The sequence below is a fragment of the Oxyura jamaicensis genome, chromosome 2, assembly GCF_011077185.1.
Source record: "Oxyura jamaicensis isolate SHBP4307 breed ruddy duck chromosome 2, BPBGC_Ojam_1.0, whole genome shotgun sequence".
Classification (NCBI taxonomy): domain Eukaryota; kingdom Metazoa; phylum Chordata; class Aves; order Anseriformes; family Anatidae; genus Oxyura; species Oxyura jamaicensis.
Genome location: NC_048894.1, coordinates 19,551,620 through 19,575,988, shown reverse-complemented (window position 1 = coordinate 19,575,988; position 24,369 = coordinate 19,551,620). Strand labels below are relative to the sequence as shown.

Genomic DNA, 24,369 nt, shown 5'->3' with positions numbered 1-24,369 from the left:
TCTGCACCAGACTTCCCAAACCCTCTGCATACATTTTTCAGCAGGAACTACTGCCTGAAACAAACACAAGTGTTCCACTGTTTTACACTGCTTGTGATCTCTTGTCCACATAGTGAGAGCCATTCAAAATGAGCAGAACTTACTTTGAGGTTCTTCCTTTCTTGATACATTCTGGAAGTTGAATACTGACTATCATATACATCATCCCCAAGAACATTTCAGATTCAATAAGAAAGTTACTGCACTTCATGTCGTTTAGGAAAATTCAGCTGCAAAGCTTAACAACTGAGGAGATAGAGGGCACTGGATGAAAACATACAAACATACTATCAGCAGCAAGCTGAGTGGAAGACACTTTCTGAAAAAAATAAAATAAAAATAAAAATAAAAGAAGCTTAAGATCCTTTTATTTTAATTGAAAAGGAACATAATACAAGAGTCATTCTGTTAGCATTTCATTTGCATTTTCTTCATCAAAAAAATCTGTCAAACACTAGCATGTATCCAATTTCAAAACGTACTAAATTGTCATCACCATCTTCTCTTTATAGAACACCCCCAGTGTGCTTGTGCTTTGCAGGTAATGCTCAGTCCTTGACACAGCTGTTTATAGTCTATATAGACAACACAGGAGAAGCAGTAATGAAGGTCAATTAGATTGGAAGATGGAAAAAAGCAAGAATGTATTTGTACTAGGCTAGGAGGGATTATTTTTTGCTTATTTTCTGTATTTTTTGAGTCACTTTACTTTTAAGAAGTAAGCCTTGGTGAGGATGCAAAAGAAAAGCTAGGATTTAAGGGTCCCTTTGAATGCTTGTTCACAAAGGAGAGACTTGAATGAGAATAGAATCAAAACCTGAAAGACAAGGGTGAAAGTAAAGTGAATGAAAAAAGGAATTAATAGTTTTTTATCATCCAGCCACATACAGTCAAAATCCTAGACAAAATAGGGCAGTTCCTGATCACATTTAGAAAGGTTAGAGAGAGACAAGAGAGCGACAGCGATCTGGATATTCAAATAATGAAAAGGCAACAAGCAAACCACCAAAGCCAAAACAACAGTTTCAGAACAGAAGTGGAGACAAGAAGGACACTACTGGAGGTGCAGTGAGTGAAATGCAGTAGCAAATGTTATCAAACTGAGGGAAAAAGAAGAGGAGTGAAAGTTACATACCACAGTTCTGATTATGCAGGACAGGAAGACGTAGCCAGTGGCGGTCAAGGAATTGCAGTAGTACAAAGCCTGGGGGAAAGAGGTGGACAGGTTTTGCCATGGTTTCATTTTATTGGCAGAAGGCCATGTGGAAAAGTCTGATGTAAGGAGGGAAAGATAATCTATTAAACCTATAGGCAAACTAGTATATAAAGTCCCAAAAACAGATGAGGATACCCAGGAATGAATTACCATATTAGAAGAGAAGAGGCCTAATGGAAGTTCTCCTTCCCCACGCTTTAAATAAAACAACACATAAGGCACTAAAAGATACCACAAGTGCTGGAAAAACCCATACTCAAACCTGAAAAGAAAAAAAAAAAAAAATCTGAAGCCTGAAGGAGAAAAGCATTTTCCATGCAAGTGATTAATGACTCCGATATCAACAAAAATACTCAGATATTGCAAGCGTAAAAGGTCTCTTATGATGTGGCCAGGTGAAAATGGTTGTTATTAAGTCTAGAGTGCAATTTGCTAGGTTGTAAAGGAGACCAGAGAAGAGACTGTCAAACAGAGAATTAGCAATAATAATGTAAAGGATAAGAGAGTAGACAACATTTTCAAGCAGCACTGAAGCATAAGGGAGAAGGAAAGTGCAATTGGGGATGCTAAAGAAGCTGAAAAGAAAAGGGCAATGTTGCCAACACTTTGTTTTAATCATACCCACAAAATTCTGATGATAAATGAAACTCTTATCTTGTGTCTGTACAGAAAAGGGCAGAAAGCACTTTTAGAAAAGTGATACAGATTCTATGCTGTCTTAAAGAGAAATCACAACTCTGAGTTTAGGAGCATAAAAAATTACCAGAACTTGTTCAGTTCTAGTTCTCTTCTAATAACGGCTACTATGCCATTTTGCTGTGAACAGTATTCTGTATAATTACTACATAATTACATTTAACTGTTTCTGAATACATTCTAACAAGAGGTGAATGAAAGAAATACAATACAGAAATCCCATCATCACTGTTGCACCATGTTATTTCAATGTAATTTCAATCTGATAAGATTTTATCCCCAAGCACTCATCCTAGAGATGAAGAAAAATACATCACTTCTCAAGCAGTTCTAATTCTCAGTATCTGCTGATTCCTCTAATCACATCTCCTCTTCAATCTTGCAGTTTTCCTTCTCCAATTTTACTCTCTTCTTTTTACTTGGATCCTCGCTCACTCAGAGCCTCTTTATTTCTCATTCCTCCTCCACAGTTTTTTTGCTTTCATTCTGCCTACTGCCCTCTTTTCCAGCTCTCTGTACACTGTAAGAAATATTTAAATAGAAGATCTCACTTCCAAAACTGGGTTCCTCTGGCAGTTTCAATGGGCTGGGGCAGGCGCATGTTGCTAAGCAGCACTTTAGCACCCTGTGCAAGGGAAAGCAGTGAGCTCTGTGCTGCCGATGCAATGCCCTGATCTGCAGAGAGCGAGAGGCCTACACTCCTTAGGCACAGGGAGATCAAAACCCTAATGATAATTTTTGGAGATGTGTAGGAGGACAGAAGCAAAAGTATATTGTCTTTTTATTTTTTAACTAAAAATGTAAATAAGCTTTCCTAACCTGTCCTCTATATGGTACTGCCACCTCTTAAAAAAACAGCAGCAGTTTGCAACCAAAAACTTTTTTTAAAAAAAAAAAAAAAAAAGATCACTGAGAAATAATGTTAAAACCAAAAGCAGTGTCCAGATCTCTGGATTCATAACCAGTTCACCAAATCAGGAGACCTCTAATCTGCTTTGTAACTGCATCTGACACTCTCAAAGGTCTATTCAATTCCACAGCACAGCAAGGCCCTGTGTATTTTGGACACTGGGCACAGTGCTGATGCAGTCCCTGCCAGGTAAACCCCACAGTGCAAAGCAACCTACCCACAGCCAGCATAAGTGTGGTAAAAACTGCTGCATATGTACAGATATGCCTGCTGCACATATGCACAGCATGGCCTGCTGCACCATCTGAACTGTGATACCACTAGTTAGGGCTACTATCACCATCTCATCCAAATGTAGTTTGTAGGTCCTCTCTGAGGTCTCCTCTCAAATCCCAAGTGCAACTGTCTACCTGGATATTAAGATATGTGTACTATAAGAGCCATTCCCCAGATCCCGTATCTGTTTTGAACCCAACTCTAGATGTCTTACTGTGCCACTAAAAACCATGACTCCCAGTTTACTGGTAGTCCTAGTAGACCCCACAACTGAAGGCCTTCATCTTGGAAAAGAGATTGGAGGATGAATGTAGGGGTGCCACTGTCTTCTCACAGGATAACATGCTAATGTATTACTCCCTCACTTCATCTTACTGGCTCAGATTGTACCTAGTGCCTCAGACATCCTTTTTTAATCTTTGGATCCAAGTGGGTGAGACGGTGATGTTCAAGTCCTGAGGTGGCCAGACATTAAATACTGGGCTTTGGAACAATCAAGGTGCTCAGCATGCACACCTCAGGATTTCAGACAGCTCAGCCTCTCTGACTAGATGGTAACTATGGATGGAGCTCGTGCCTTTCTTCTGGCACCTTCTGTGTATCAGGTCACAAGAACACAGACCATAGAGAGCTACTGCATTTAGTTCTTTAATAGATAAATAAAAAAGCTAGGCAAAATACCTTAATCTAAGGTCTTTTTCAAGTCCAAATCTACAGAAAAAGACCAGAGCTGAAGCCAGAAATGAAGGCCTTATATACTTTTTTTTTTTTTTACTTTTTTTTTCCCTGAAAAAAATTGCTCTGAAACTAGAGAACCAGTCAGCTGATGGCAGACCAAAGACATGGAGAAGTCTTAACATCATCTCTTACTCTGCCACTAAAATGGGAAGATATCCTATGTTTAACAGAACAGGAAGCAACATTTTAAAATATACCTAAGTTGTTTCTAGGGGAAAAATTTCGAAGAGAATGATGAAGATGAGAATGTTTTCATGATACTAGCAGGAGTTTATTGGCTTTAGTAGAGATTTGCTGAGAGAAAAGTCTTGTTGAGAATAAATAATATTCACTTAATTTTTGTACTTAGCAAGACATGGGACAGATGTATTACATGAAGGTCATCAAATAGTATGGGCAATAATTTTGTGTGTTAGGCAAAAGAGAGTAAAGGAAAGACACAATATACATACGTTATACAGTAATAGTTAATACATATATATATGTAATCTGATAGATACATATATATAGAGGCTGAATGGCACTCTGAAGGTAATATAATTTATGTTACACTTGCAGTTATGAAAGTTTGAAGAATAAAAAATTTCTTCTGTTCTCAAGCTGTAATTCTCATCAGAAAACCTCTGTTTAAATGTTTAATCCTCCCATCATTTTGGGTTGATTTTCTCTGATGTTTGGGGATTTTTAACATTTTTCTATACTAAACAGTAAGCTGATACAGTGCCAAATTCACCCTTTAATTCCAGGTTCTTTCCTGCATCTTTTACTAATTACACAATAGTGCAGCAAAACTGTTCTCATAATGTTCCAATCATTCTTCAATGAATATACATCTTAAATAGAAAACACAGGTGCTTAATAACTGAAATGTTTTGCACTCTGTATCTTGAAATAGTTACATACAAATTTATGCAAGTTTGTAAATGCATTCAAGAGAACACAAGTATTTACTTTATTATTTTTATTTATTTTATATGTAATAGCTTCCGACCACAGTAAATTCAAAACATGTTCATAAGAACAAATAGAATACAATTTAGTTCTTAAGCAGGACTTCTCATGAGAGCAGCACGTATCAATCTATTCATTTAACAGACTAGAAAAATGAAATAATTGCCCCCTGTGAACTGGCAGAATCAGAGTTGCTGCACACAGACCTTAGGTCTCCACAGACTCTGGAAATCTTCTAGTCACTGGGACAAAACTGCCACCTTGGCCACCTGTGGTTCTTCCCAAAGCAGCCTGATGCTACCATGATCACAGCCTGCTACCTTAGTGGCATCATTATAAGTGATAATTGCAACTTCTGCTGACAGAACATATGCATTACTGAATCTAGTCATTATGTCAGAAGCATTCACGTAATCAGTTCATTACGGAAATTAAATGACTTGTTCTTCTCTGGAGATGTCTGTTTCAGACACCTTAAGCATATTCCACCTTTTAGATACTTTCCCAGAAATTTTCTTAGGAGTCACATTTTCCATTATCTCATTTTTGCTTATGCAGCAACTGGGAGGGGTGCCTCCAGAAATGATAGAAACAACAAGCTAAACAAGTCAGCACTATGATATTCTTGTTAAAATGTAAACATCACCCTGGAAAAGATAAACTAGCACAAATCTGCCGAAAACAGTTTCAGAAAGGTTAATTTATGGAAAAGGACTACAGGGACTAAAATCATTCAGTCAAAAGAGACTAAGTTTGAGGTGAGCCATGATTACAGTGTTCTGTGTAAAATATTAGGAGGGAAAAAAAAAAAAAAAAAAAAAGCTAGCAATTGTTTTCCATGTCCACTAGGAAAAAAAAATAAGATAAAACTGCAGAAAATAAACTTAAGCTCAGGAAAACTATGAAGTATGAGGACATAATGGAGACAGGACTCTAAGAAGACTTAAGTTTGAGACCAGGTGAGGCAAATATATATTCAGAAATACTGAGGTATACTTAAGTGCTACTGCAGTGTGAGAAGTACTATAAGTTGGTTTCCAGTCTTTAGCTCTTTTGTGCGCATACATGAAGACAAATGCGTGTGTTAGCTATATTTTCCATAAAAGACACATATTGCTATGAAAATACTTATATTGATTTGTCACTTAATGTTTAGGAGTGTCATCATAAATGCTGATTTATTTCCACGTGAGTAGATACCATAACACTTCTCTAACTCTCCATACTATTGCTATATATCCTTACCCATGTGTGCCAAGTAAAGCTTTCCAGTAGAGAGCTGCAGTGGGTACATACTCATGATGGAAAGCTAAAATAGTCTCAGACATGGTACTAGGTACTTGTGTGCCACCTACTACATAAATTTGTGTCTTACCAAGGTTACCCTGATGGACCAACTAATCAAAAAAAAAGTCCCTCCTGGTCAAAATCAGTATATGAAGTAAATTAACTTAGGTGTGCAAAAATTATCAATTTTGACTATATGGGACCTATTCTATGAAAAAAGATAAAATCCTAATTTATGTATAGGCTGAGGTATATTTCTTGAATAAGATATTATAAAGGCAGAACAAGCAGTGTATTCATAATTTCCCTTTCACTTCACAGATAATGTCAAAGTAATACTTATGAGACTATGGGTACATCTATAACTAGGCCAGAAATAAAATATTAAATGCATATCTTATGGAAAATTTAGCTCAGCAAGTAAATGAGCATGGAAATGGTTGCTCAAAAAATAAGTAACAATGAATTAAATGCATTTTTTCCCCATTAGTTCAAATATCTGAGTCTAAGAGTTTAATCTGAGCATTTAATTTTTAAGAAACAAAGTTTTCAAAAAACGATTTTATCCTCTTTCAAACAAAGAAAGTACTTCTATGGGTTCTCTCACTGTGACAGATTTCAGGTCACCTTGCTCTCCAGCTTCAAGGTTTTTCAGAAGTGTTTTAATCGCTCAAAGAATGACAACAAAAACAGACACAGACAACAGTCATACATGGGCCAACTGTTAACTTCCTTGCTAAATCTGGATCCGTGTATTATCTGGACAGCTCATTAACATTAACCATCAAACTTAAACACAAAGAACATTACGTGAATAAGAACATTTGTTTCTTAGTAAAATATTCTATTCATGTTGTGGATGAGTTGCACAGACCTAGGCAGGAACCTAAAAGGAACAGAGGACTTTCATATGCAATTGTATTTCCAAAACACTAATAAATGCATCAGAATTTTGCTTGCTACCTTAAAATAGTTCACCAATAGAAAGAACAATTATAAATAGATAATAACTATTTGTTTCTTGATTTTTTTTTGAAATTCATAAGTGAATGTCACATGGCAGACTAGTGTCTAAAAGCAGCGGCAGTAAGCAGTCTCATTGTTTCAACACAACTGGGAAGAAAAAAAATCCAAAAACTGGAACCGAAGTGAGTATTTGCTCTATGGAAACTGCACTACCAGTTGAACGATTTCATGTTGTGAAAGGTAGTGTGGCGATGCTTTGCTGTGGACTGGATTTAAAAAAAAAAAAAAAAAAAAAGAGAGAGAGAGAGAGAAAGAAATCTGGCCATTCTGTAGGCAAGGTATCACAACATGTTTCTGTTTTCTTTCTGAAGCAAATCCAGCCATTGTAAGGCACGGGCCACAAATAAAGGCTGTTAGAAATGTGGTCAAAGGAATATGCTGGTGTTGCAGTGCTGACTAACTTCATGGTTACATGCCAACTACCACCTCCATAGAGCCTGGTAAATAAAAAAAATCTCATGACTAACTAGCAGAGTATTCTCAAAAATACTGCTTTCATTGCCTACAAAATTACCAACAACAAGAAAAATGTTTCCTGAGCTTTTAAATTAACAGGAAAAGTTAAATTTTAATATTAGTTGGTGTTTGTTTTTTAATGTGTTTGATGGTGTTTTTTTCTTCAATTCCTAATCGGGAAAAAAAAAAAAAAAGTTGGACAGATCTCTATTATTTAAGATTTATTGGGTATACAGTATCATAAGCATAGATATTCTGTCCAAGAATTTGTACATCTCTTCTTTCACATATGTAAATGAAGATTTAATAAGAGACAGGCAAAACACACAGGAGATTATAAAACAAATAGAGAGCTCAGAGAGAAGAGATAAATTGCTGACTTGGACTTAACAAATTAATTTTTTATGAGAGACCACAGAAAGGATTTCCATACACTGAACACACATTAATCAAATTATTCTGAAAGGGCAAAGCTAAACTGGAAATTAAAAAAAAAAAAAAAAAAAACAGCAGTCCATCAGATCTGATACTAGAAGAAGGTAGCCCTTCTGTGCTGTCTAGCTTCTGCATTGCTTGAAGAGATTGAGTCTTGGAAGTCCTGTGTCTTGGAAGAAAAAAGACTCTGTCTGTTGGAGAGCCCATCATATTGTGTCATCACTTATTTACGGATCTAACCAGAAGCTTTTACTTCATTGTTCTCTGCATGTGGTCCCAGTGACCAATGCAGTTCTGTTTTTTTGTTTGACTGTTTGTTTTTCTATGTGCATTTAGAAAACTATATTTTAAAGTAGCAGAGATGTTGTTTGCTGAGTTACTTGACACTTTCATTAAGATTTTTAAAATGTGTATGACTACACTCGTGTTTCGTAAGATTTTTAATAGGCTGTGAAATACATTTTTCCTCATATTTAAAAAAGTCAACCTAATATGTAACTCGAAATTCAAAAATATCTCAGCTGAATGAATTTTGCATCATCAGTTTTAACAGAGTTCATAAAAAAAATCCAATCTTCATGAATTCATCAACACAAAATGAATTATATTCTATTTCACCTAATTTTCTCATAGTTATGCTTGAGGTATTCACACTTACCCTTGGCTGCTAGACCCAAGATGATTTCAATACAAAGTTCAAATGCAGAACAAGAGATCACCAACAACAGAAGAACAAATATTCTTCTTCTTAAATAGGTATATAACTACTTTGAAATCCAAGATTTTAACATCTTTTACATTTATACAGTTCTAAATAACACCAGAATCTGAAGAAGGCAACAGTGCAGGGACCTGATCTCCTAGAGCTCCATATGCAGTGAGGTGACAGAACTCAAAAATCAGTTTTAAAGCAGAATGGAACTACTGAAATTTTCCTATCTACAAACCTGCTTAAGTATCTATGAAGCACCCATGGACTGAAAACACGAGGAGCTGGTAGGAGTTCCAGAAAATTGAGATATTTGGTTCTGACAGCTGGTCAGGAACAACTACCATAAGTTAGCTCTCACATGGGACAAGACTCATTTCACGCAATGAAAACCTCTCTATTACCTGTGTCAGCCCATGGAGATGCAGTTAACATAATTCACGATGAATAAAGTCTGTTTCACCTGTCATAAAATGAGTCAGAGGAGCTGAAATCTTAACACGTTTATTTCTTCGTCAACCACAAAGATGGGCAACTAGAACTATTTCAGCTTACGTACATCAGCATGGGATGTATCAAAGGTAGGTGAGATGAATGCCACCCACAGTTTTCCAGTAAAGGGGACATGACAATAGAATAATAACCATAATAGCTTACAAGTGTCTGAAAGCAGAAAGCTAAACGTTCAACTGAACAGAGCCATGTGAATGCCACTTTTAAAATGCTGGTTATTTCCTCTGTTTTTTTACATTACATACAGGAAAAAAAAAATCTGAAGAAGAAATCACAGGTATGAGTTTGTAAGGGTCTTAGTAAATTTTCTGAGCTTCATAGGAACCTGAATAACTTAATTTCATAGGGAAACTGTGGTATATATAGTAGGCTGAGAGGCAAAACAACTATTATTATTTCACTCTATAACAGCAATCTGCTTGGCCCTGCACAAAACATCCACATATCTGGCCTAAGAGTTATTTACATGTTCTACATTGAAGAACACAAACATTTTATGCTTTAAAATATATACAGAACAGCAGACTGAATTCAGGCCTTATCACAGAGGATGTTTAGTTTTGTTTTATTTATAAACTTGTTAAATTTATTTGCATTTTTTTCCTGAGGTTGGGTCTGTGTTTAAAGCAGGCTCCAGGACTTTGAATAACACTCCATCTGTCTCAGAGGTGCTTGCTTAATTTTTGCTTTCACAGACATTTTACACAAAGAGCATGCTAATGTTGGGAATTTCTCAGTTTCTGAATTCTTCTGCAATATATTGTAAAGGAGGTAAACAGAAACCTTGAGTCCTGTTTGCAAAGAAATGAAAGACCTCAAACACTTCAGGAAACCTTAAAATACACTAATTACAAATACTTAAACACATGCAACAGCCAACACTTCTCTAGGTACTTCCTTTAGCTGTCAAAAAATATATATATTTCTTTTTAAAACAAATCTCATGACACTTAATCTCTAACATACTTCTAACTTATCTCTAACTTATACTTCTCTCTCCTGAGAATGCAGACATAACACTACATAAAAACAAACCATGAGCTCTCTATCTTACAGCTTGTTCCTGATGTTAATTTAAGTCTTACAAAATAAATGCCCCATTGGAATTGCAGTCCCATGAAAGTAAATGGCCAGAATTCCCATTTTCAAACTCAACTACAAATTGCAGTGTTTGAAGGGAGCAAATGAGCATTATCTAAAACTAAAACAGAACAATGTACAGCAATGTGAATCCCATTACATAAGTGACATAACAGATCAACCAGTGCAAAAAATGTATTGCAAGATACATTGTGAAGACAGAGGTTATTAGAAACATTCAGCTGAAATACACACCCACATTGTGTACTTGCTTTCCTTACAACATATTTAGTTATAAGGATATTGTAGATATATTATCATAAATCAACAAATCTGTTTCCGCAACATGTTACTAAGCAACTGTAACCAAGACCTTCTGTAAATGAGATTAAAATTCCAAGGTAACAATACTCAAATACAACATCATGTTTAATAGACAGAAAGATGAACATGTTCATATTAAAAGAAAAATGTCTGTTTAATGTTATGGTTTTCAAGCTAGTTTAGATACTTAGAAAAGTAAATCTGTGCATATCAGTTGTAGGCATTTCTACCATACAATGAACCATGCAAAGATCCATCAATCCTAGTATATTTTTTCAAAAAAAAGAAACTTCTTTAAATAAGTCTGATTATTTGTCATATGCATTTAGCTCTTCTACTCAACACTATCCAAACTGCACAAAAGTCAACTACTTTAAATAATGTATTGGTATTTCTAAAACTATTAAGAAAATTTCACATGCATAGAAAGCATGAAGATATTTAAATATGTACTCTAATACAGTAGGGTGTTTTTTGTTTTGTGTGTGTGTGTTTTTGTTTTTTTTATTTAGAATATTAAAAAAAAAAAAAAAAAAAAAACTTTTTCTAATCACCAGTATAATTAAGTATAAGCACCTTTCTAATAACTGACAGGATTTGGTATGCTGCATGTCCCCATCATTCTAACTCTTGGACATTCAGCACGCAGTAGTACCAAGGAAGGTAAGCAAACTCTAGTTCTGACAGAATAGACCAGAACACACTCTAAGCAAAAGAGGTTATCATAAGCATGTGAAACCTTTCTTCCGCTGTCAGTGCTGGCTTCACACAGAGTTTCAGACAAAGTTCTAATTATTGCCCTCATCCCAAATGTGACTTAATATTTTAAGAGGCAACCCAAATTGAAGGGAGGAAGACTGTGATTTCCAATTATATTACTACTGGCTCAGTAAGTCTGTACAAGAAGAGAAATCATCTGCAGTGGAGACAGAACCTTCCTTGAAGAAATTTGTTCCTTACTCAGCCTGGTTTTCAGGTACTCAGGGCCATCACAGACCCTTCTTGCTCCAAGTACATTCCATTTATTTGACACCACCTTCCTTTACACATACATGCATCTTCTTGTTTTCTTTAAACCTGCTAAAAACCCACACTGCATATACACACCACCTGCTGGGGAGAAGATGAGAGAATAAACATGTGACAGACATTAATCATGTTGCTTAATGTGCTCCTGGCAGGCTCTCAGCTAGGAGAATCATTTAACAACCTATGTAGATAGAACAGAAAGGGAAACTCGCCAGCATTATTCAGTCATGACTTTTAAGTTCTTTTGCCTGTTTTAAACGTTTAATGAACATATAATGTGCAGTGCTCTTTCTGCTCTGAATTCTCTGAGTAACAACTTCAACCTTCCTTGAACAGCACATTTCTGCATCTTCCCACTCCTGTTTCAGCCAGGGTGTGCTTTAATGTGCCCCTGTTTTGTACCATTGGTACTGTTCAGTAAGTACATCTCTCTCCACTGTTTTACATATTTCTTGTCTTGCAGAAATGGCTACTAGTCTTAATAATTTATGTCAGTTAAAATAAAAATTAACCACATTCTCCACTATCCTAGTGTGTACATCTTTTTGTAAGGTCAATAAAAAGCTTTTCTGCTTACAGTAGGAGTGAAATCAAACCATAAGAAAATATTCCACTGAGCATGCCTCTCCCTCTGGGAAAGGGTGACAAATTTAACACTCAAACAGTACAATAAGCTGTGTTTCTTAATTCCTAACATTGAGAAACAGAACATGGAATAAGTTGAGACCTACTTCAATTACTTTCCAGAGACTACACACTACTGCTTTCCAGCAATGGGAAAAGCTTGTGTGACACTTCACTGCTCACTCCTTGAAATGATGCTCCAGGACATGAAGAATTTCAGTCCCCCCCCCAGAGATGTGTATTGTTTTATAGTATTTTTGTCCATCAGCTTCATGTAACCTTCATGTATAGCCTTCCATGTAAACCCGCTAACACTAGGCACTACCCAAACAATTGAAGTAATTGATGAGTGTGCTATTCAAGTGTTTTACGTTTAAAATGACAGCATAAATAAATTACATTCTGACTCTGCAGGATCTTTTCTTCTCGTGCCATCACTGCATTCCTGGTTTAAGTTCTGATTTTTTACAGCAAGGCTTTTATGCTTTTCATCCATCTATATTGCAACTTCAACACAGAATTCCTATGCATCAACAGAATTGTTTGTGAAGGTCTACTTAGTACAGGCTTCATAAAGATACTGGCATATGGAAAATCTTTCCAGCTCAGATGTCTATTTCTAACAGTACCCATTCGTTTCATATCCAGTGCCTTCCAACATACTAAAGGTGTGATTAAGCTGCCTCTATTCAAAAATAATCCCATCACTTCTTTGCGAAAATTGATGCCTGCTTGACAATTTGTAGGGCTCTGAGTACAGATGCTTTCCCAGCTCTTGCCCATCTACTCTTTAATTTACTATAATCAATACAGATGACTTTTTCAGTATATAGTTTTATAGCAGATACGGAAATGGTGCCTTGAAGAAATAAACAATGCTGTTTATTTCTTTAAAGAAAGTACCAAATCACTTATTTTTCTCATATTTTACTTCAGAAGAAGAACTTTGGAAAATGAATGTAAGCTTGCTTTATTACAAGTAACAATGAAATGGAAAAAATCTGGAAAAAAAGAAAAAAAGAAAAAGAAATGCAAGAAATGTATGTACTGAAATGACCTCTGTAATTCTTTCCAGAATTAACATTTTTCAAGTAATAATGTATTTTACAGTTCAGTATATTTTTTCACTATAAGAAACAAAGGATAGAAAAACAATACCATTATTTTTTATTTGTTTTGTTTAGCACTTACTGGTACTTTCTTTCAAATCTAGAATCAAAAAATATCTGTTTCAGGTGAAAGTTGTTGTGCATACAGCTGTGAGGAAAGGTAGAGGAATCATTTTTACCTAAGCTTCAATTTGCTCACAGTTATTAAGCAAATAGTTATGTTGCAATAGAAGAAATGGACAAAACCATAACAGGTCATTCCACTGTGAAACACAAGGAAGCACCAATGAGTCAAATATAAAATCACCTCAACTTTAACAGTTTCAGCTAGAACTCTCAAGATAGTACATGGAGCATCGTCTTTCTTTTGGATTGTAGTTATGAAGCAGAGTTGTTCCTTGTAAGATAATATAAATTGACATAGTCTATATCTCAGGTAAGAAAAGCCACCCATGCAAATAGCGTACATCTTCTCTGAAAGTTTTTTTTTTTTTCAAATATGATTTAAATACAGCTACAGAATAATCATTCATAGGACACAAAACATGTTTATTCACAAGTTCTAATTATTTTAAGTTTAAAGCTAGGGTCCATTCTAAGAGTATATTAATCACACATGACTACAGAAGACATCAAGTTCCAAAGGCATCTGATATACAAGACTAAATTTTAACTGTAAACTTCATTTCAAAACCAAAAACTCCAGCAGATACAGTATCGGTTTTAGACTTGAGCCAAAACCTAAAATTATCCTATAGTGAACAAAAACCACAGAATGTGAGGAATCCAATTCAAAATTAATTCTATATGTTTGTGAGAAAATCAAATTTGAATATATTGAGATACTGTCCTTGTAAAAGTTTTAACAACCTTGTGATTGTTTGGAGTTAACTGTGTTCTAGATCCTGACTTTGCTTTCCAGGGTGATATTCAACATACTTCTTGTAAGTATTCCTTCCAACACATTGTTTGGCACATTAAAGTAATGGGGAGTGGACCAGAAATGTAATTGAAACCTACGTGAAAAGATAGAACGCTGCTGTCAATAAAACCCTAATAAAATTAAAAGAATATATGTCTAATAAGAAAAAAGTGAAAATTAGAGACTGCTACAACTGTAAAACCTATGTGTTAAAGTGCTCTACGAGGACATTAGTACTATGAACTTCCTTTAAACTTCCTCGCGCACCTCAGGGAGCAGCAGAGCTTCTTGCATGCAGTTGCTTGAATAGCATTCTTAAAATTACCCGTGATTGGGAAAAACTTCTTTTTTGAGAAGAATTGTGACTCTATTTATTTATTTATTTTTAATATTCAAAATTTTCTTCAAAAAATTATCTTCTTAAAATGGCTGTTCTTCACAGGCTATATTACAGAACTTCAGCTGTACTGTAACTCCATGCTCCGCAGAGTGTATTCTACCTCCTTTCACATTTATGGACTATTTGCCAATGCCTGTAGTGACAGGACAATGGACAACAGTTTTAAAGTGAAAGAGGATAAATTTAAAGTGGATATAAGGAAGAAATTTTTCACAAGGTTGGTGAGGCACCAGAAGAGGTTGCCAAGAGAACCTGCAGATGCCCCATCATTGGGAATGTTGATAGCCAGGTTGGAAGGGGCTTTGAGCAACCTGATCTAGCGAAAGGTGTCCCTGCCCATGGCAGGGAGCTTGGATTAGGTGATCTTTAAAGATCTCTTCTAACCTAAACCATTCTATCACTCTATGATTTACAAACTGTCATGAAAATGCTAAATGTAACATACAACTATAATAAAATTAACATACATAACTTACATACATATTATTTTCACTTTTTGATAAAATTTGTTTCGGTAAAACACATGTAAGCAAAATAAGTCCAAGTGACAATGCTAAATACTTTGTCCCTGGAATTAAGCATTCTATTACTATAAAGCCAAGAGAGTTAAAATACAGATTCCCACATGAGGGGCCAAAAAAAAAAAAAAAATTAAACTGGCAGATTCCTGCAAAACATTTCCTAGTAAGCAATTGTACAATTGAAAAAAAAATAGTCAAAACAGGTATAGAAATAGTATACATTATTACCGAGAACTGTTAATCTAATATGCTATCAATGTGGAAGTTTCATAACAATCCATCTGTTCATGAACACCGCCCAGTTCCAATTTCTTCAGCATGAGATGTATAGCTACTATTAACTGCATGTATCAATGGCTGTTACCCAGTTGTTAAGTAGTGCCTTATTGTAACAAACATTTTAAAAATACACATCAAAAGGAGACCCTGAAACATTTCCAATTGAGATACAGGATGTACACAAACAATGCACATGAAAATACAAGGGAGACACATCTGTCTCTCACATCATGGGCAGTGTCATAGCACATCAAACGTTAAATTAGTCACACTTGAAATATGCAATAGAGATGAGAAACCCATTGGAGAGATCTGAAATTGAACAGCCAGGTGGCTTTGCTGATGCACAAAGAAAAAATGGGAGAAGAAAACAAAGGGGCTCTTCTGCTAATCTAACAAAGTCAGTCAGAGCCTGTGTCTACAGCACAGCAGAAAGGACAGGATGGAGCATGCTATGAAAAAGAGGAGCTGCCATTCCCCTCAGGGTGGAATAAGTACTTAGAGAAAAATAACCATTTTTGCCCTGTTTTCTTCAACTTCTAAAAGCACATTACAGTCTCCTTTGCATCCATACTGAGCTTGACAAGCTTAAATTTTCCCTTTGTTAATACATTCCATGTACAGTATTATTCTGCATAGGAGACATATAATCTGTCATTGCCTTTTGGGCATTAAGAGAGATTCTTGCTGCTGACCCAAATGAAGCTTGAAGCAGCAGTAACTTAGTCATGAAAGCAAAGTATTTAATCAGTGCAAGGAATTTGTATATTACTCTTTTGAGCTTCTCCTTCACAAGTCACCCTGAAAGAAGGTCTTTAGCATGTGAAATTGATCCATGTAGAGGCTTGACCAGCTTCTCTTCAGACTTCAGGATGTCTTTCCAAACTTCTTGAAGTAACAAGAATAGAAATCCCTACTTATAAATATTTCTAACTTTTCTTAGTTTAAAAAAATATTAATTGATACAGAAGATGCTTAGTAGCTTATAAAACCGGATAATGTTACATTTAAAAACATGCTCCAAAAGTAATTATCTGCCTATGCTGAGTTGTTCATAACTGACAAATGCAAAAAATTAACACTACCAATCTAAGTTATTACTGTACAGAAGAATATCCATTCATCTCTTTGGAAAAAAATACGTTCACATTTTGCCTGCATTAGACTATCAGAAAAAATAATCATATATGCTGTCCTCATTTTCACATGATTCTCATTGTATTTCTTAGTTTCCCCTCAAGCTTTTCATCTTCACAGTGACATTATTTAATAGCCTAATATTTCAGTGTACAAAGACATTCTTTTCAGGGGCACAAAATTAAGTGAGAAACTGTATTTTATTGCATTGCCCAGGAAATTCTTATGAATTTCTAATTTGATAACAATTTAAAAACTTCACTGTAAGTTCCTCAAAGCAGGACTTATTCTTCAGTACCTGCAGTGCCAATAAATCAAATCATATTTCATATAATAATGGTATCTCTTGTTCCGTTCTGAATATCAATTTATTATTGTTAAAATAACAGAATTAACAGAACTGAGCCTGGGAGTGAATATTCCGTGACAGTCCCTGCAAGAACTACATGGAAATGTATTAGATGGAGAAGATTGGCCATTAACTCAGTCAGAGCTAAACTACTTGACTTTTCCTTTTTCTTCTTCCAGCTTCTTCCATCCTTGTTAATCTGGATTTCCAACATTTCTGACATACCATAAAAGAAAAACACATAGTAGTATTAAAAGTGAGCTACCCAAGAATGGCTGTGTTTAATCCCCTTTGGCTAGCCAAAGTTCTTTGGTCAAAATAAAACCAAAAGCTCCTGTCATATTCCAACTGACTGGGGTACTCTAGAAGAGTACCCCACTTGCAACCAGGGCCAAAAATGAGACTATTTCAGAAATTGAGTTTGCTATTGCAAAATTGAAAAGCTCACGCATTCGTGTAAATTATTTATTTCTCTTTTCTATCTCTGTATCCTTGCTTCCTCTGCATGCATGCATTCTCTTTATTTCTCATATAAGTAGACACATCATCACTTAATACTTATCGTTCAGTCTCATTTACTAGACCTGTCAATCCCTTTCAGATATTTCAGGGAATATTATTCTTCTAAATATATCTCTTGATACTTTTCCTCCAGTCTGGTTTTCCCTTTCTCCATTCCTCCTACAAATTTTGTGATAATGCTACAGTATTTCAACAAGTTATGCTAATAACTGTTTCAACAAACTTCATCTCTGTTTTCTGGTAGCTTGACAAAATCATATCAACTACTACAAAATAAAACTCAGAGACCTTTTTATGTTATAGCAAAATCTATATGTAATACACCCACATGATAGGCTATTCAGCAACTGTTCTTGCACAATGCCTCTTCCAACAGGCATTCCTTCTCTATTCCCCCCCCACTTTCTCTACTACCCTTCAGATACCAATACCAACAAAAGCACTACCATCATTGTATCAAACATTCCAGTAGCTTAAATATATAGGCACCAAGTCCCTTAGGAAGTGTTTCTTTTTAGAAAAATATTTTTTCAGGTAGGTTCTTTTTCAGGTAGGTTCAGGTAGGCTGCACCTCGAGTACTGCGTTCAGTTTTGGGCTACAAGAAGGACATGGAGGTGCTTGAGCGAGTCCAGAGAAGGGCTACAAAGCTGGTGAAGGGTCTGGAGAACAAGTCTTACGAGGAGCGGCTGAAGGAGCTGGGACTGTTTAGCCTGGAGAAGAGGAGGTTCAGGGGCGACCTTATTGCACTCTACAGGTACCTGAAAGGAGGCTGTAGCGAGGTGGAGGTTGGTCTGTTCTCCCACATGCCTGGTGACAGGACGAGGGGGAATGGGCAAAAGTTGCGCCAGGGGAGGTTTAGTTTGGATATTAGGAAGAACTTCTTTACTGAACGGGTTGTTAGTCACTGGAACAGGCTGCCCAGGGAAGTGGTTGAGTCACCATCCCTGGAGGTCTTTAAAAGACGTTTAGATGTAGAGCTTACGGATATGGTTTAGTGGAAGATTTGTTAGCGTTAGATCAGAGGTTGGACTCGGTGATCTTGGAGGTCTCTTCCAAGCTAGACTATTCTGTGATTCTTTAAAACACAGATTGCAGCATCCCCTTGGTATCAATACACCAAGCACTTTGCCAGTTCTAACTGTGGTAACCATCTTCTGATCAACCACTCACTGAGCACTTCCACTGCCAGAAATCCTCACGTTGGCCCCTTTTCTTTCTGTATGACCTGGCAAACCCAGTCAGGAATGTCTTTCCTCTTGCAGTACAACACATGAACACCCCACTCACGGTGAATGCATGCCACTCGACACTGTTCAGCAGGAATAGTCCATGGTTCTGTTTTTTTTTATTTAAATAAAACAGCATTATGATGTTACTTGTGGGGCTTTTTTAGTTATATTTCTTTTTAATTTAGGCAAATTATCTCATGTTACCACTTTTTTCCTCTACAAAGCTTAGCTACTTGCATTTTAATTAAGTCTAAAAGCAGTATCTTATTCTCTTAATCTTTCCCTAAATATTTCTATTTATAGTACTCTGATGCTGGAAGGAATCAGAGTATTACAGGTATTGAATTCCTCCAGAGTAAAACTGAAACAAAACAAAATGAAAATAGCTATTATCATTTAGCTTACCAAGTTCCAGTATATATATATATACACACCTGAGGTATGGAATAAGTAAATTAAAATGTAGTATGAATTTATTTTTAAATTTGTGAGAGTGGCATTACACCAATACACCTGTGTGAAAAAATGCTGCCATATTAATTTTGGAAACTGTGAATGAAGATTTTAAAAGAAGGAAATTTACACAGTTTTCATAGTTTTACATTTTAAGAAACACTCTTTTAAGATTACCTATGCACCTCCCAGAAAAAGCTTTTGCAATATATGCTTAAATAATTACTGGCCAAATTACAATTAGCTTTTCATTTCATTTTCATTTCCAAAGCTAAGCTGCCATAGACCTCTCTCAGCTGTGACTTTGATGGCACATTTTTATGTCCTCCTCACATTAAGGTATCAATAATCAACTATGGTCATAGACTTCTACTGCAACTGCGAGCAAAAGGATTTGGGGGAGTGGAGGGGAAAGAGACAGCTGGAGGAGGAAATACAAAAAATTAAAAAATCTGGGCTGCTCATCATTCAGACACTTTCTCCTGGTACAAGTAAAAGTTACACAGGTAACAACCCTGCTCTCTTCAGCCTCCACAAATACATCTCAAAAGATAATACCATGTTCAACTCTGATACACTATCAACTCTAATCTAACATCAAGAAAGAAGAAATGGACTAATTCATGGATCGAGAAAGAATTAACAGCATTTTTTAGCTTTTCAAAAAGCTGCTGTGAGAGATTATGTAATTAGGAGCAGAATGAACTGGTTGATTTAATTTACATGCAGACAGACCAGTTACTCAACAAGTACTTCACTCACCTCTTCTCATAGTTATCTTTCCCCTGCCTACAGTCTCCTTTTTAAGGAACCAAAACATCACACAACTGAACCATGCACTCTACATAGCTTCTATAATCTCTAAATTCAGCAAAATTTCTGTAAGCACCCCACAACATTAAAAGTATAAAAATAATATTGATTGACCCTCAGCCACGATTGTTAAGTTGTCTGGATAATGACGGAAAGCTTCCAGTGACATTGTATGTAAATATCAAAAGCTGTTTATTGGCACGGAGCTGACTGACTTGATGTTGTCATTCTCCATTGTCATCCCTATTCTGAAAATTCAAAGTGACATGAAGTGCTGGAACATACACATATTTTTCTTAAAGCTTTACAAAGAAAATAGCCTATCAGGACAGCAGGTTCACTTGTGACCATCAACAGTATTAACAGAGCAGCACAGAAGTTCAAATTCAGAAAAGTGAAAATACATTTTTTAAGTTCCTTAGCAAATGTGACAGGAAATTATATAGCCAAGAACATTTAAAACCCCCAAACAGTTAACTCACAAAACCATTAACAAAACATACCATCAAGATTTCATAGACTCACTACAACCAGTTATTACCCCTTCCAAAGCTCAAGCTGTGCGATGCAAATAAGTAAACAATGTGGAATCACAAGATTTCATCTGTTGTCCTTGTTATGCTGCCTAAATATTTTAGTAAATATAACTGAAACAAATTTCATCTTTCTTTAGGTATGACGATTGTATATGATACCTATTAAGAAAAAAAAAAAAATATATATATATATATATATTAAGTTGAGCATTAACAGTGATTAAAATACCAACAAACAAAGAAAATCACCATTAATGAAATTGTCTATCAGTAACTACAGTCCACAAAGAATATTTTTTCTCTATCTTGTGACTATTGGTACCAAAGAGATGTATAAGCTCTTCCGTGGAAAAGTTACCTGCAGTCTATGATGACCAATGACTATACAAATTAAGCCTTGTATGTCATATTTATTGCAGTCTTGCATTAAAATAATAAAACATATAATACTCATTTGAAAATATTCTATTTGCCCTAGCAATGTCCTAAGTAACAGTGAACTGCAGTTGTATCTTTGAAGCAATTATATCAACTAGCAGAACACTAAAACACATTCCAAACATAGACCCTACACTCACACTGCGTACTAAACAAGACAATACTGGCTCAGTATAGTCTCAGAACTCACCCCTCTGACAGAAAACATGAAAAAACTTATCTCCCTCAGGACAGTTTTTCTACTCCATTTGCACCAGCAGGGAAGCAGGCTGGTTGCAGCTAAGCTGTAGCACTCAATGTTGCTTCGCACAGCCTGCAACAACGCAAACCAAAGGACCTGCTGGAGCACAAAGAGTTCCCTCCCTGCACACTCACCAGCACTTCCACATAATGAGGTATATACAGGCCTCGTTCAAACACACGATCAGGACATGGCCAACTGAACACACTGAAACAGAACCTGAGAAATATTTTTGCATCCCATTACTCAGATACGGTCATAGGGATCAAAATATTTGCCTTCTTCAAACAGTTTAAACTTAAGCATCAAACACCTTTCTGAGACTTGAATAAATGTTGCCTAAGAAGCTCCTTCAGTTGGTCTAGAGAGCAGCCTTGACTTCTTGTCCTACCCTCCTTTTCATTACTGGATACCATCGATACTAATTTGGACTTAATACTCAGTTAACCAAGTCAGATACCACAGCACCAAGTAGCAGGAACCTGTGTTTCCTCTACAGGAGTTTCTGTAGCTGTTCCTCATATTTAAGCAGGGTTTGCCTGAATATTAACAATTATTATGCTCTTTCACAATTTTGCTTTCTTCTTATGCAGACTTTAACACCTGATCTAGCACTTCATGACTAGGCAGAGAAGTACTTCAATCATTCATTGCTGCTCACTACCAGAAGAGACAGATACAGAGAGGTACATACCAGGCCCAATACCATGCTATGCTTTCACCTAGCGACCTGGAAGATGAAATGAAGATTGCACTTATTAAATTTGCAATGTGCTTACAGCCTCTCTGGTGGGAAGGTTGATAGGATGGAGCTGTAAGCACGTTAGAGAACAGATTTAGAATATAAAATGAATTTGACAAATTGGAGAAACAGCCTGGGGAAAAAAAGTGGAAATTTAGTTCAATCAGAACCAAGTAGAAGATTGTACTCTTTGCCAAGAATAATTAACTGCTCAGATAATGGATAACAACAACTGCTGATGATGCAGTTCTGCATAGAAAGATAAAACCATAGCCTACAACAATCTGAATATGACTCAACAATAGCTTGACTTTGGGAGAAAATAAAGTGGCAAAGACTGCACTGGGCCTTAGGAGGAAAATATTATATGTGAGTTGCATGGGCACTCTTCCTATTCTACCAGTTCTGGTAATGCTCCATTGGGCACTACAATTCAATACATAGATGGACCATTTGGAGATAAATGAAGGTAGAGAAACAAAAATAAACAGAAAATATGATCTGTGAGGAAAGACTTAGAGCTGTTTTGTTTTTTAAAAAATATGACTGAGCAGAGACGTAATAACCATTCTCAGATACTGGAGTCCATACTTAATGGGATGCTGAATCAGAAATAATGGACTTTAATGACAAATGCACATTTAGCTCTGTCTTGAGACCCTCTGCCTTGAGCCATTTTTCTAACAGTTCTTTTATTTGCATTGTTCATTTTATACCACATCCTACGACAAAAGTCTTCAATACACAAAGTTTAAAAAGTGATAAAGAGTAAATCTTTGCCTTCTAGAAAGGTTTGTGTGGCCGTTTCTGGGTTATTTCTTTTATAAGAATGACCATTTGGGGTTGGTCTATATAATAGCTTATTTTTGAACAAACAAACAATCAGAAACTGGAAAGCCCAAAAATGGAAGAAAAAATAATAATAACTGGCTGTAACAGTAACTCCAGCATTAAATATATATATATATATTCCTCAAGCCAAACTCGGTGTTATCCTTTTACACTAAATAAGGTGTTCAGTAGCAGCTGATGATGGAAAAGTAAAAAACAAAAACCTGTCTACCCTTTGCACTCTCTTTCCTGAAACTCCTAAAAATGTTGCCATCATACTTCGGAAGGATTACTCTTGCTGCTCCTTACTAAGCAATTTTCTTTCTTATTGCCATATTTAAACTGAGAAATATTCATCCACTAAAATCAATATTAAAAAATAAGATAATGCTAACTAATTTTATTACAAATCATATCATCACATACCTATCCACCTTCTAAAAGATTCCTGACTGGTTGAAAGAAAAACGAGGCACATTTCACAACTAAAATCAAACCCCTATACTGAAGTTTCTCTCTAAGGGCAATGGATTCCATCTGATTACCAGCAGCTGCATTCACTTCTAACTTATCCAATTGCCCAAAAAGTTGTACTGTGTTCTGATCATTTCCAAGCTGCTATAAAATAACTGACATTTCACACCCCTTCACTATAGTATTTTACAATGTATAGTTTGACTTTATTTGTAGATCAAAACTATAGTACAAGTCTTCTAACATCACAGTATTTCAAACGTATTTGCATATCTATTTCCTACTAGCATGAGTTAAAAAAAATAAACCTAGAAAAAATAAGGTGATGATGAGTTTTTCTTCATGTCAATAATCCATGCTAAGACTGATGGAAGTAGATTTAAATTTCAAAGTTATGTAATCATTCCATATGGTGGCTGTCATAAATAAAAACTTGAATGAAGCTACCCTGTGTGCAGGCAATTAGCAAAATTTTAGATACTAAATATTTCAGAAGGATTTATTCCAATAGCGTGGCTGTTTGCCTTTGGCAAGAGGGTATATCAGGTATGCAGAAGCTTAAGCTATTAGGTTTTGCAAAAATTAAAAAATACATCTCTGTTGGATGTGTTCACACATGCAGGGAGTCTTGTTTGCATCAGCAGGTATAGCTAATGTGGAAAGAACATTCCAAAAATATGCATTTCAGCTTCTACATTTTGCATAAAAAGTAGTCTTGTGTTTTGGTCTGGTGAATCTGTCCAAAAGCATTTATATGAATATTCGTAAGAAAAAGTTACCATGTAATCATCCTACACGATTCAATCATTTAACAAGCTTGAGAACTAGTACACAGATGGTTAGTTGCCAAAATGCCATTCATTCCTATTCCATATTGGTTATTTGCTGTTGAGAAGAACAAGCTCCGAGTTTGCAAAAAATAATAATAATTACTTTTCTTATTATTATTTCTATATAGATAATATTAAATACTTGTTTAATATATCTGTAGATGTTGAAGCAGAACAAGGGTTCAGATTTGCATTAAAGATAGCTTGACTTAACAAGTCTTTGTATTACCCAA

At 35.7% G+C, this 24,369-nt stretch overlaps 1 protein-coding gene across 2 annotated transcripts in view; it reads right to left on the bottom strand.

Annotated features, from left to right (window-relative positions):
* Nucleotides 1-24,369, bottom strand: part of NEBL (nebulette) — a 256,863-nt gene that overhangs the window by 227,418 nt on the left and 5,076 nt on the right. The window lies entirely within an intron of this gene.